The 10,999-nt window shown below is 36.8% G+C and overlaps 1 pseudogene; it reads right to left on the reverse strand.

Moving 5' to 3' along the window:
- Positions 1–3,139: 3,139 nt before the first annotated feature.
- Positions 3,140–5,108, reverse strand: LOC110711175 (annotated as a pseudogene).
- Positions 5,109–10,999: the final 5,891 nt, after the last annotated feature.

A 10,999-nucleotide genomic window follows, 5' to 3' on the forward strand; every position in this document is an offset into this window, starting at 1 on the left:
GTTTTAATTATTTTATTTTAATGCTAGGATATTCATGTTAGTGTGGTGCATATGTACTCAGCTTTTGTTGATTCGTACTTTTGTGTTTGTGTTTGGCTTTCCTTTGGATTGGCCCTACTATGACCCATTTATATGGTGAGTAGAGGGTTGAAATAAATAAGAAGTAACAGGTACTTGAAGCATGAAGAGCATGATGGGAAAGAGTGCAGAGAGTTACTTGTTATGTTTCTTAGTTTGATATTTTGGAATTATTGGTTTGTTTATGGACTAACGTTATTGTATTTATTTTTAATTGGTTTTTAAGAAGGGCCATGTTTGAATTGGTTCCAACGAACTTGTGAAGGTTTATTCTACTTTTGTTTTGAGGTTGTGAACTCAAGTTTTATTTTTGAAAGTTGGTTTTTATTTTTAGACTTCCGCTGTGTGACTTTGAAAATTAGTTTTAGCCGTTATCACGGTGGTGGTAATATTTTTGTTTATTTCCTAAAAAGAGTTTTATTTAGAGTAGAATGAGTATTTTTAAAAGAAGGAAATTTTCAGGGTACTACACTTGTTTTCCTAGTATCTCAATCATACATGCTTATAAAGTCAACCAACTGTTTCTGTTTACCTGAGGTTCAAACCACTCATATGCCTCTTCAACCCTTTCAATTAACTTAGTTAGGCTGTTTGGGAATGAATGATATTGGATGGATGGAATCGCGTTGAATAAGCCCAAATCTAGCACATTTAGGTCTGGGGATTGAGGGGGTTGATGTATGAATTGTATGTTAAATCCATCTTAAGTACATGTTGCAACAAACTTTTCATCTTTTGGTATTTGATGGGGTTTGGCGTTGTCCTATATCTGCTCGCCATTTTTGCTTGATTGCTGGTATGACATTTTTGATAAGCATTTCCCTGATAACTTCCCTATTAACATTCAACAATGCTTTTGGTTCCAAAGTTCCTTTCTTCCTTCTCTTGTTGTTTTTTTTTGCTGTTTGATAGTAAACAAAGGGAAAAATCCCATACTTACCATCATGTGTCATCACCCCGCTGTGGTTTGTGATTGGCCTTGAAATCAAACCCATGAACATAGCCTTGATCTTAAACCTTCTGGATACTTGGCATCTATATGGATTATCCTCTTGGGAAGCAAGTAGAACCTTCTTGTCTCGAGGCATAGATAAAACCACTTTTCATCTATGTGTACTACATGTTGCATGTCATCAAAAGTTGGATTTGATTCTGGGGTAATAGCAGGCTTGATGTGTGACAAAACCCACTTTAATCTTGATATCTTGTGGGCTTCTGTTTAAGCTGGTTTGTTGTTGCTTGTATGGCATCTCAGTTTACCCCTCTTTTTTTAGCCTATGAATGGTGACATGGCTTATCTTTAAGTATCCTGCATAGCTTCTTTCAGTTGTCCTCAAATGGAGGGGAACTGACTGCAACCATTCTTCAGAGTACTCTTTTGGATTTGGCCCAGTTTTGCCAATTGCTTTTGAACTGACAACAACCACCACCACCCCCCCCCCCAATTTTTCCTTTGCTTGCATACATCATCCCAAAGTCTTGTTTTGTACTCTTGTGAACATCATACTCTCGGAAAGTGATAATTTGAGCCCCCTTGTTAGCTTCCCATCTTGTTGCATTGCTAACGTAGTGTCAACTAATGCCCTTTTTTGGTGGAGCTTTAAATGTGGTTTGCGTCTCTTGTTTGGTAGACTATGTTGTTCTTCATTTTCTGACTGAAAGCACATATGATCCTCTTCCATTAAGATTTTCTGACTGTGTTTTTTTTTCCCTTGTTTTCTATTTTTTTTTTCATTTTCAGTTTGAATAAGTAGAAGAAGAACCCGACAAGTGCTTGAATAGAAGCTGAGAAGAAGCAGAATTTTTTGGATGCTTGATGATGATGTTGTACACTGCTAGGACTTCATTATTATTATGTAGTGTACTGTAATTATTTTTATTAAGCCAAAGTAGTAGTGGAAAAACATTCATTTTGAACCTGGTGTGTAATTGTTGTATAAATAGGGGTTGACTTTGTGGGTGGAATTTAAACTCAGCTGTGAAAAAATTGTTTGGCGGTTCCTTTAATTTTTGTGTGAAAATTTCAGTACAAAACCTTTGGAGGGAAACTTTTTACCCCTCCAAAAAGTTGGCAGAATTTTAAAAATCCATTTAACAAATAGGGACCCCATATTCTCTCTCCTACTTCTTAATCACGTGCCTTCTCTTTACATAATCTCCATTTTTCATTTTTTGACTAGGAGTCCGTGTCGACTTTGAAATCGTAAAAAACTTGAAACAGAGTTAGGATTTAATAATATCAATTCCTACCAAGTTATGAATATGTATTGTGTTAAAAAAAGTCTAGACTTTTGTGCCGCGAGTAAATCGTGACACAAATTTAACATTGATGTTGTTATATACTTAGTTACGGAAATTTCGAAATTTACTTCTGTGACACAAGAGTTGTGGCTAGAAACTTACCACCACAAATGGATCGATTTTGACCACTAGCGAGTATTTTTGATGAGTTTGTAAAATGAATGGTTGTTTTAGTTGGGGAAAGGAGTGGATGTCGATTTTGGGTTATGGGAAAGGGAGGGGGTGGGTTTCCAATGGTTAGGCTGACAAAGGGGGTGTCGGAGGTGGGACAGGGGTAGCGACTGCGTAGCCGGTGGTGGGGTGAGGTATTGAGGCGGCTGGGTTATTAGTTAAGGGTTTGTTTGACATCGCTGTGCTTTTTATGTTTTTTTAAAATCATATGATATATGTCATTTAATGATTTAAAAATTAGTCAAACTTATTAAAATTATGATAATTTAGAAAAACTGACAACAGAAAAGTGAAAACACCTTTTTCTTGTTTCTTGTTTCCTGTTTTTGGTTTTTTGTTATTTAAAAAAAGAAAACTGAAAACAAAAAACAATGTCAAACAAACCATAAGATTTTCTTTTTTCTTTATTTTTCTTTTATTTTTGGACCAATAATATGGTGACACATGGACGTTGTGGGCCCTCACTTATTTTTGGATGAAATCTATTAAGTGTGGATGAAATCTGTTAAGTGGTAGTAAAATCAAAATTTTGAACTTATTTTGTAGTGTTATAATAAAACTTATTTTGTGATGTTAAAAAAAATAAATAAATAAAAAAATAAAATTAAGTTTTTTTTTTTTTTTTTTGGTACTATAAGTAAAAAATTTCTCAAAAATTATTAAATTTGTGTTGCATAGGATCTAATTTAATATTGGAATAATTTTATGTACAACTGCAAAGAAGTAGAACAAAGTATAATTATCGACTTATCGTCAACATTAACATTTGATACAGCAACTTTTATTTTTAATTTTTTTTAATCAGTTGGTACGGTAGTGCAATAAACAAAAATCATAAAATAAAACATGCATGCAAGTCGCAACATTACAAGATTTAATACTTGAAAACAAATACTCACTGTGAGAAACGTTTTTATTCTCACAGTGACATTTTCGTAAATAAAATATACCATTTTAATCACGGTGATACAATTTATTTACGAAATGAATGATAAAATTGTACCACTTTAATCACGATGGTACATTTTATTTACGAAACTGCTGAGTAACAGAGATTTACTTTACATTAAGAAACATAAGTCATAAATTCCTCATCCAATAATAGAGCACTTATACTCTCAGGCAGAAGACTCACTTGTAAATCCACACTACCCGGACCATCACAACCCGGAAAAGCTGTTAGCTTACCATCAGCCCTGTTGGTATACCCGGTCCGAATAGCCACCGGTTTACCAAGCCCAAATTCGGCCCCGGATAAATCAAACCTTGGTGAACCACCCATTACCACAAAATTAGTCCCAAGCGATATGAACCCAGCAGACTCAATTGTAGGACTCTCACCAGAAGATAGCACCAACGCTTCACGCGCTCTTTTCTCATTTACAATATCTACCTCATCATGTATCAGCTTGGTTGCGTAACCTAACCCATTTTTGAGTAGCTCACCCGCCTTCGCAGTCGCGACTGCAGCCACGAAACAGTTAGCAAAATGGTCTGGTGACAATGGTGGGTTCAAACGAGACCTTATGTTTACTGCCAATGCAAACTTGGTTTCTTCATTAGATGGAAGGTTTCGAGCTCGGGTGATGCACTGCCAGATAAATCCACATCAGGCTTTAAAAGATGACAGTAGTGGCGAACTGTTGTTGGCCTCGGCATTAGCTTTGATCTTGAGTTTTGTCATTGTTGTAGCTGAGAAGTGGAAGATTCTGTCTCTCAGTAAGTGATCTTTGTCGAATCGGGTTATGAACTCTTTAGGTTCCTTAAATGGGAGTTTAACTGTTGGAAATCCTTCAGAAATTGATGGAGGGAACTTAATGACTGGTTTTCGTAGTACAACATCTTTTGTTCCTTCTTCTGAAACAAATATGTTAGATAAAATGTTAAGAAAGTGAGAAAAAGATGTACCATCACATACACAATGGTTAATGCAGCATCCGATAAACAACCCATCTGCCACCTCTGTCATCTGAATAGATAACAATGCCCTCGTGTGGCCATCGTGATTGACTTGTCTCTCGCCAAGATCAAAAAACGATTGGACCACCAAAGGGACATCTGTGCTAGGATTGACAATGTTATCAACAGTGACATCTAAGGCGGAAGCATGGATAAGCCTAGCTCCGGGGCCGGATTTGCAATCGACGAAGATAGAGCAACTATGCTCTTCGTCGTAGTTTTTGGTAACAAGACGACCAGCCAAAGGATAAAAGTGAACAAGGGCATGAGAAAGAGAGAGATTAAGGTTGTTAAAGAAATTTTTAGATTTGTATGATGAGGTACTAAATAAGAGACCATATTGTGTGTTACCTAATGATAATAATTTTAAGGCTAAAGGACTTGGGTAGTGGTATCTTTCCGAGTCGTCGACGTCGGGTTTTGGTCGGACAAAGCATTCTGAAATAAGCTTAATCGGAGACATTTTAATATTCCGGCCAATTCTACAATTTGGGAATTGTGGTGGCAAAAATTGTATGTCTTGGTTCAACTTTATATAATGTGAAGAATTTTGGGAAATAACGCAATGACAAAATTAAAGCCCGTTTGATATCGTTGTGGTTTTCTGCTTTTTTTATTTTTGTTTTTTCAAAATTATATGATATATGTCATATAATTATAAAAAAATTAGTCAAACTTATTAAAATCATGAAAATTTTGAAAAATGACAATAGAAAATTAGAAACACTTTATTTATTTTTTTAAATTTTCAAAAAATCAGAAAACCAAAAACAAATAACGATACCAAGCCAACTATTTTTAATTTTAATACTACATCCGTTTTTTTATTAATTACAACAAAAAGGTATTATCTAAAAGACATAATTTTATCTTACAAAATTATTTAAAGCATACGAAAGCCATTCTAAATTCTCGACATTTATTCTTTTCGAAGAGCATCGATACCAATCACCAACTACAGGAAATATGAGTCGTGCATTGAATACAATAGTTAAAATATTAAAGTTAGTGGAGCCTTAAAGAGAATCAAGCAAAGCATAAAACATACGGCAGAAGATAAGGAAGATATGAGAAAGGGCGTCTTTTAATTTCTTTAAGAAGAGAGATTATTAGTTGGTGAGTACTAGTGGATCAAGGTTTTGTTCATAATTCTAAAGTTCTACATAAAGCAATAAAGCTGTACTCGATCATGATATTTCTAGATTAAATTATCCCTCTTTTAAATTCTTGAGTATTGCCTCGTTCTATAAAATATTATTATTGTAGTTAATGGAAATGACAAAGTGAGGTGTTAGAAATAAAAATAATAATAAATTAAGTCCGCATAATTTGTAGTTATATATATTAATTAAATAAGGATAAATTTATAAGGAATGTGTGTCAAGCAAATAAGAACAAAGAAAAAAAATTTAAAAGATCAAATTTCATTATTTCAATGTGTGTGAATGATGATAACAATGTGTGAATGTCTTTAGATTATTTGTAATATACTCTACATTCAAACTTATACATCTTTTGCTTACTTTTATTATTACAATAGAACGAACAAAACAACTAAAGTTGTAGTTGTTCAGGGTAAAAATACTCAGGTCCACGTGGACCAATTGCATGGTGACACGTGTCACCCTCAGAGAGGATCTAAACGAGTAAATCCTCTGCTGACACGTGGCAACCCAAGTCATGAAGAGGAAGATGGCCTTCTTGGCCCAATCCATGAGACATCCCACCAACCTTTGGGATCCATAACCCAAAGAAGGGGAGCTGCTCTCCAGACCTTATAAATAGGGATATATCCCCATTAAATGCATCCATTCAAAAATACCAATCAACAAGAGCAATATTAATTATTCTCTCTCGGAATCCGAGATGACTCTTTACTTTCCGCACTCTTAACTCCGTCCGTACACATACTAACTTGATCGTCAGAGGCGGAACACCACCCAACCGGAGTCTTTGTTGTTTTGCAGGTACAGACGGTCAGCATCCAGTCTTGGAACTGTAACTCTCCCGAGGGACTCCAAAAACCCCAAAACATTTGGCGCCGTCTGTGGGGAGAGTACTTCCAAAATGGCTTCCCATGAGTCTGTATCGCCTATTGATGAGAAACGGCCTATGGCCAAGGCTGAGGTCCACACGGACCAAGATAGTGGTGACGACTTTGAGGTTGAAACCTATATGGCCCCAGACGGGTCACTCCGAACAAGACGCACCCGTCTTAAGGAAAGAATTGAAAGGGGCGAAGACAAAGCTGGTCCAAGCAACCCAACCGGCAAACCGGTTGGACAACCCCAGGCGGCGGAGGGTGCTGCCCCCGTTACAAGAGACGAACTCATGAAATTCATGACTTGTTTTAAAGGGGAAATCAAGGACCTAATAAACAAGAAGACGACTTGCGCCAGCAGGGGTCAGTTGGCCAAGAAGCCTTCTCCCTCAAGGAAGACGCATGTGAAGGACCGTGTGCCCACTCCTCACCCTAAACCAAAGGGGTGGATTGGTCCATGGTTGATTTATCAAAATACCAATTCCCTGAAGCAGGAAAAAGGAAGGTCATCCGGCAAGTTCAACCGGATGGATAAAAAAGACTTACTCGGATGCCCGGATGTTAATCCAGCAGAAGAGAAGTCAACAATTGTCTGAGTCGGCTTCAACGTCGACTTATCTAGACAGTTTCCAGAATACCTCAATAACGTCGGCTTTAAAAGATGACAGAATTGGCCAACTATTCTTGGCCTCGGCGTTCACTTTAATCTTGAGTTTTGACATTGTTGCAGCTGACAAGTGGAAGAATCTTTCTCTCAGTAAGTGATCTTTGTCGAATCGGGTTATCAACTTGTTAGGCTCTTTGAATGGGAGTCTGATTGTTGGAAATCCTTCAGAAATTGATGGTGGGAACTTAATCACCGGTTTTCGTAGGATATCATCTTTTGTTCCTTCCCCTGAAACAAATATATTAGATAACATGTTAAGAAAATGAGACAAAGATGTACCGTTAGCTACACAATGGTTAATGCAGCATCCGATAAACAACCCATTTGCCACCTTCGTCATCTAAACCAAAAAATGACTGGACCACCAATGGGACATCTGTGCTAGGGTTGACAATGTTATCAACAATGACATCTAAGGCAGAAGCATGGATGAGCCTAGCTCCGAGGCCGGATTTGCAATCGACGAAGATAGAGCAACTACTCTCTTCGTCGTAGGTTTTCGTAACAAGACGACCAATCAAATGATAAAAGTGAACAAGGGTGTGAGAAAGAGAGTGTTTAAGGTTGTCAAAGAAATTTTGAGATTTGTAAGATAAGGTAATAAATAAGAGACCATATTGTGTGTTACCAAATGATAACAATTTGAAGGCTAAGGGACTTAAGTAATGGTATCTTTCAGAGTCGTCGACGTCAAATATTGGTCGGACAAAGCTTTCCGAAATAAGCTTAACGGAAGACATTTTAATATTCCGACCAATTCTACAATTTGGAAATTGTGGTGGCAAAAATTGTATGCCTTGGTTCAACTTTATATACGGGGTAATAAGAAGAATTTTGGGAAATATCGCACTAATGCATTAAATAAGTATTACACTAATCAAATACTGCCCTGTTTAATGAGTGTTACGCTTCTTTATTTTTTTTGACAAAAAGCCATATTTTAATATTAATTTGTGTAGATCCATACCCAAACCAAAACTTGTTATTATTATTATTATTATTATTATTATTATTATTATTATTTCTTGTCAATCACATTCATTACTTTCAATAAACTATTAATCTCACTATCCTTCTTCAAAAATTCTACAGTAAACGACGCGTATCATTATGTATCACTAAAGCAATGTACCACAATGTACCACAATTAAAGTTAATTAAATATATTATTTAATTTTGCATTTTTTAAGCATGGTTTAACTCTAGTTAAGATGGTGAACTGCATTATTACTTTGATTTTGTGGTTTAAGGATCAAATCTTTGTGCTCACCATATATTTATTTTTTTACTCATCCTTGTAAACTCAATTTTATAAATTCTATGTTGTTGGTGGATTTTCAAAATTCCTTCAATCTAGTTGATCGTACGGTCATGTTACGTGAAGTTTGTCGTTGTTGTCTGGGCATTTCGCGATGGGTTGAATTCTGCTATTCTAATCTAGCCAGATTATATTATAGGGACCAAACCTTATGGTCGTCTCAGAGGGTGCAGCAGGGTGATCCCCTGGGTCCTCTACTTTTTGCTTTGGTTTTACAACCCCTAGTGCTTAAATCAGAGACACTTTTGATGTATGTCTTCAGGCCTGGTATTTGGACGACGGTACTGTTATTGGTGACATGTTGGTGGTGGGGAAGGTTCTGCTGTTGATTATGGAGGAAGGGCCTCGTTTTGGGTTACATCTTAACGTGGAAAAAACTGAAGTTTTTTGGCCTATAGAAGACCCTCGAAGCAGGCTTAGCTTGTGGGTGTCTTTCCACCTAATATTGCTCGACCTTTGCGTGGTGTTAAGTTGCTTGGTGGTCCTGCTAGTTCCCATCCAGCTTTAGTGGTGAGCTTGTGATGCAGAGGGTGACCAAAACCAGTGTTCTTATGGATAAGTTTGCTATGCTTGATGATCCTTAGTGTGAGCTGTTGTTGCTTAGGTCATGTATCAGAGTTTCTAAACTCTACTTTGCATTGTGTACTTTTCCTCCTAGTACTTTTGAGGCGGCTCAACGCACATATGACGGGGCTCTTCAATCTTCCTTGGAGCGTATTGTTACTGCTTCGGGGCTTGGGTTTGGTGATTGACCGTGGCGGCTTGCCACCTTACCATTTGCGTTTGGAGGTCTTGGTGTTTATTCCGCAGGTGATGTTCGTCATTATGCTTCTCTTGCTTCTCGGCTACAGTATGTTGGGTTGCAGACAAAGCTTTTATGGCACGTTGGCATTGTTGGTCATGGACGAGCCTTTGAAGATGCGTTGAGTCTGTTTAATGGAACAGTGGAGTCTGACATTTTGATTAATCCTAGTGAGGTCGCTGCCCATAAACTCATGAAGAAATTGGCAGATATATATTTCACAAAGGTTACTACTTCTGCAGAATCCGCTTATTTGTTATCTCCTCGGCAATCTGCATTGTGGAAATCACAACAGGGAGATCATACATCTGCTTGGCTTTGTGCGGTCCCTATTTTGGGGTTTGGTCAGACGATGAACGGTAAGACATACCGATGTGTGTTGTGCTATCGGCTAGGTGTTTCATTGTTCTCTACCTCGGCATCGTGCTCTTCTTGTTCAAGGGTTTTTCCTAGGGATATTTTCGGTGATCACGCGGTGTCGTGTGTTGGTATGGTGGGTATTAAGCATCGGCATAATGTTGTTTGGGATACCCTTTTTGATGTTTGCTATCGATCTGGGATTTCAGCGAGAAAGGAGGTTGACATTGGGTTGACTGGAGGGAATGATGGGGCCCTCAGACTAGCAGATTTGTTACTTTATTCCTGGGATCGTGGTCATAATGTATGTATTGATTTGCATAGGGTCCTCTCCTTTGACACAGTCTGGACTATCTGACTTTGTTCCTAGACGAGTTGTGGCTGACGCGACTCATTGGAAGCGGGTCAAGTACGAATCTAGTTGTCAGGCGATTGGATATGGTTTCATTCCCTTCTCCTTTTCTTCACTTGGGGAATTAGAGAAGGAGGTTGTTACATTGCTGAAGCGGGTTCAAAAATTCTCGACAGCGCAAGACATTGGGGCCTGTGCTGCTGCTCATATATTTACCAGGATAGGATTTGCTATAACTAGAGAAGTAGGGGCCCAGATTGTATTTAATTTTTGTAGGTTGTATGACCTTATCTGTTTTTGAGATATAATAATAGTAATAGTAATAATAATAATAATAATAATAATAATAATAATAATAATAATAATCATAATAATAATAATAATAATAATAATAGATGAATAAATTAAATGAGCATTCCTCAATTGTGTAAATACTTTTCTATTTACGTTTAGCATGGTTTCAAACTATCAATGCATAATTTATACTTAGAGATTAGATTGCAGAATGAAATCAATGATAATATCGTTCCGAAAAAAATATATCGCAAAATGAAATCGATTTATGACATTATTGATGTCAAATCAATTTAATTTTCTACCCAGCGTTTTTTATACTTCACCAACTGTCCTTTCACTCTCTATAATTCGTATCAGGTAGTACGTTGTTTCAATTAAAAAACTTTGGCTGGTAACTTTTGCTCCTCAACCAGCCAAAGAAATTAATTGAAGAATGAAATTTAGAAAAGTATATATCATGATAGATCGAAGGTATGAAAAGTGCTTATCTATTCTATTATCTTTCTTTGATAATATTTATTCAATTTTGAAATTTTATTTGGTTTAGATTAAATCTGTCCAATGGCTACCAAATTATTGTAGCCATTGCATACAGATTAGGGTTTTAAATTAATGAGAGGGAGAGATTGAAATTAACAAAAACAATTAATTTATAC

Source organism: Chenopodium quinoa, unplaced genomic scaffold (genome assembly GCF_001683475.1).
Source record: "Chenopodium quinoa cultivar QQ74 unplaced genomic scaffold, ASM168347v1, whole genome shotgun sequence".
NCBI classification, from domain to species: Eukaryota; Viridiplantae; Streptophyta; class Magnoliopsida; order Caryophyllales; family Amaranthaceae; genus Chenopodium; species Chenopodium quinoa.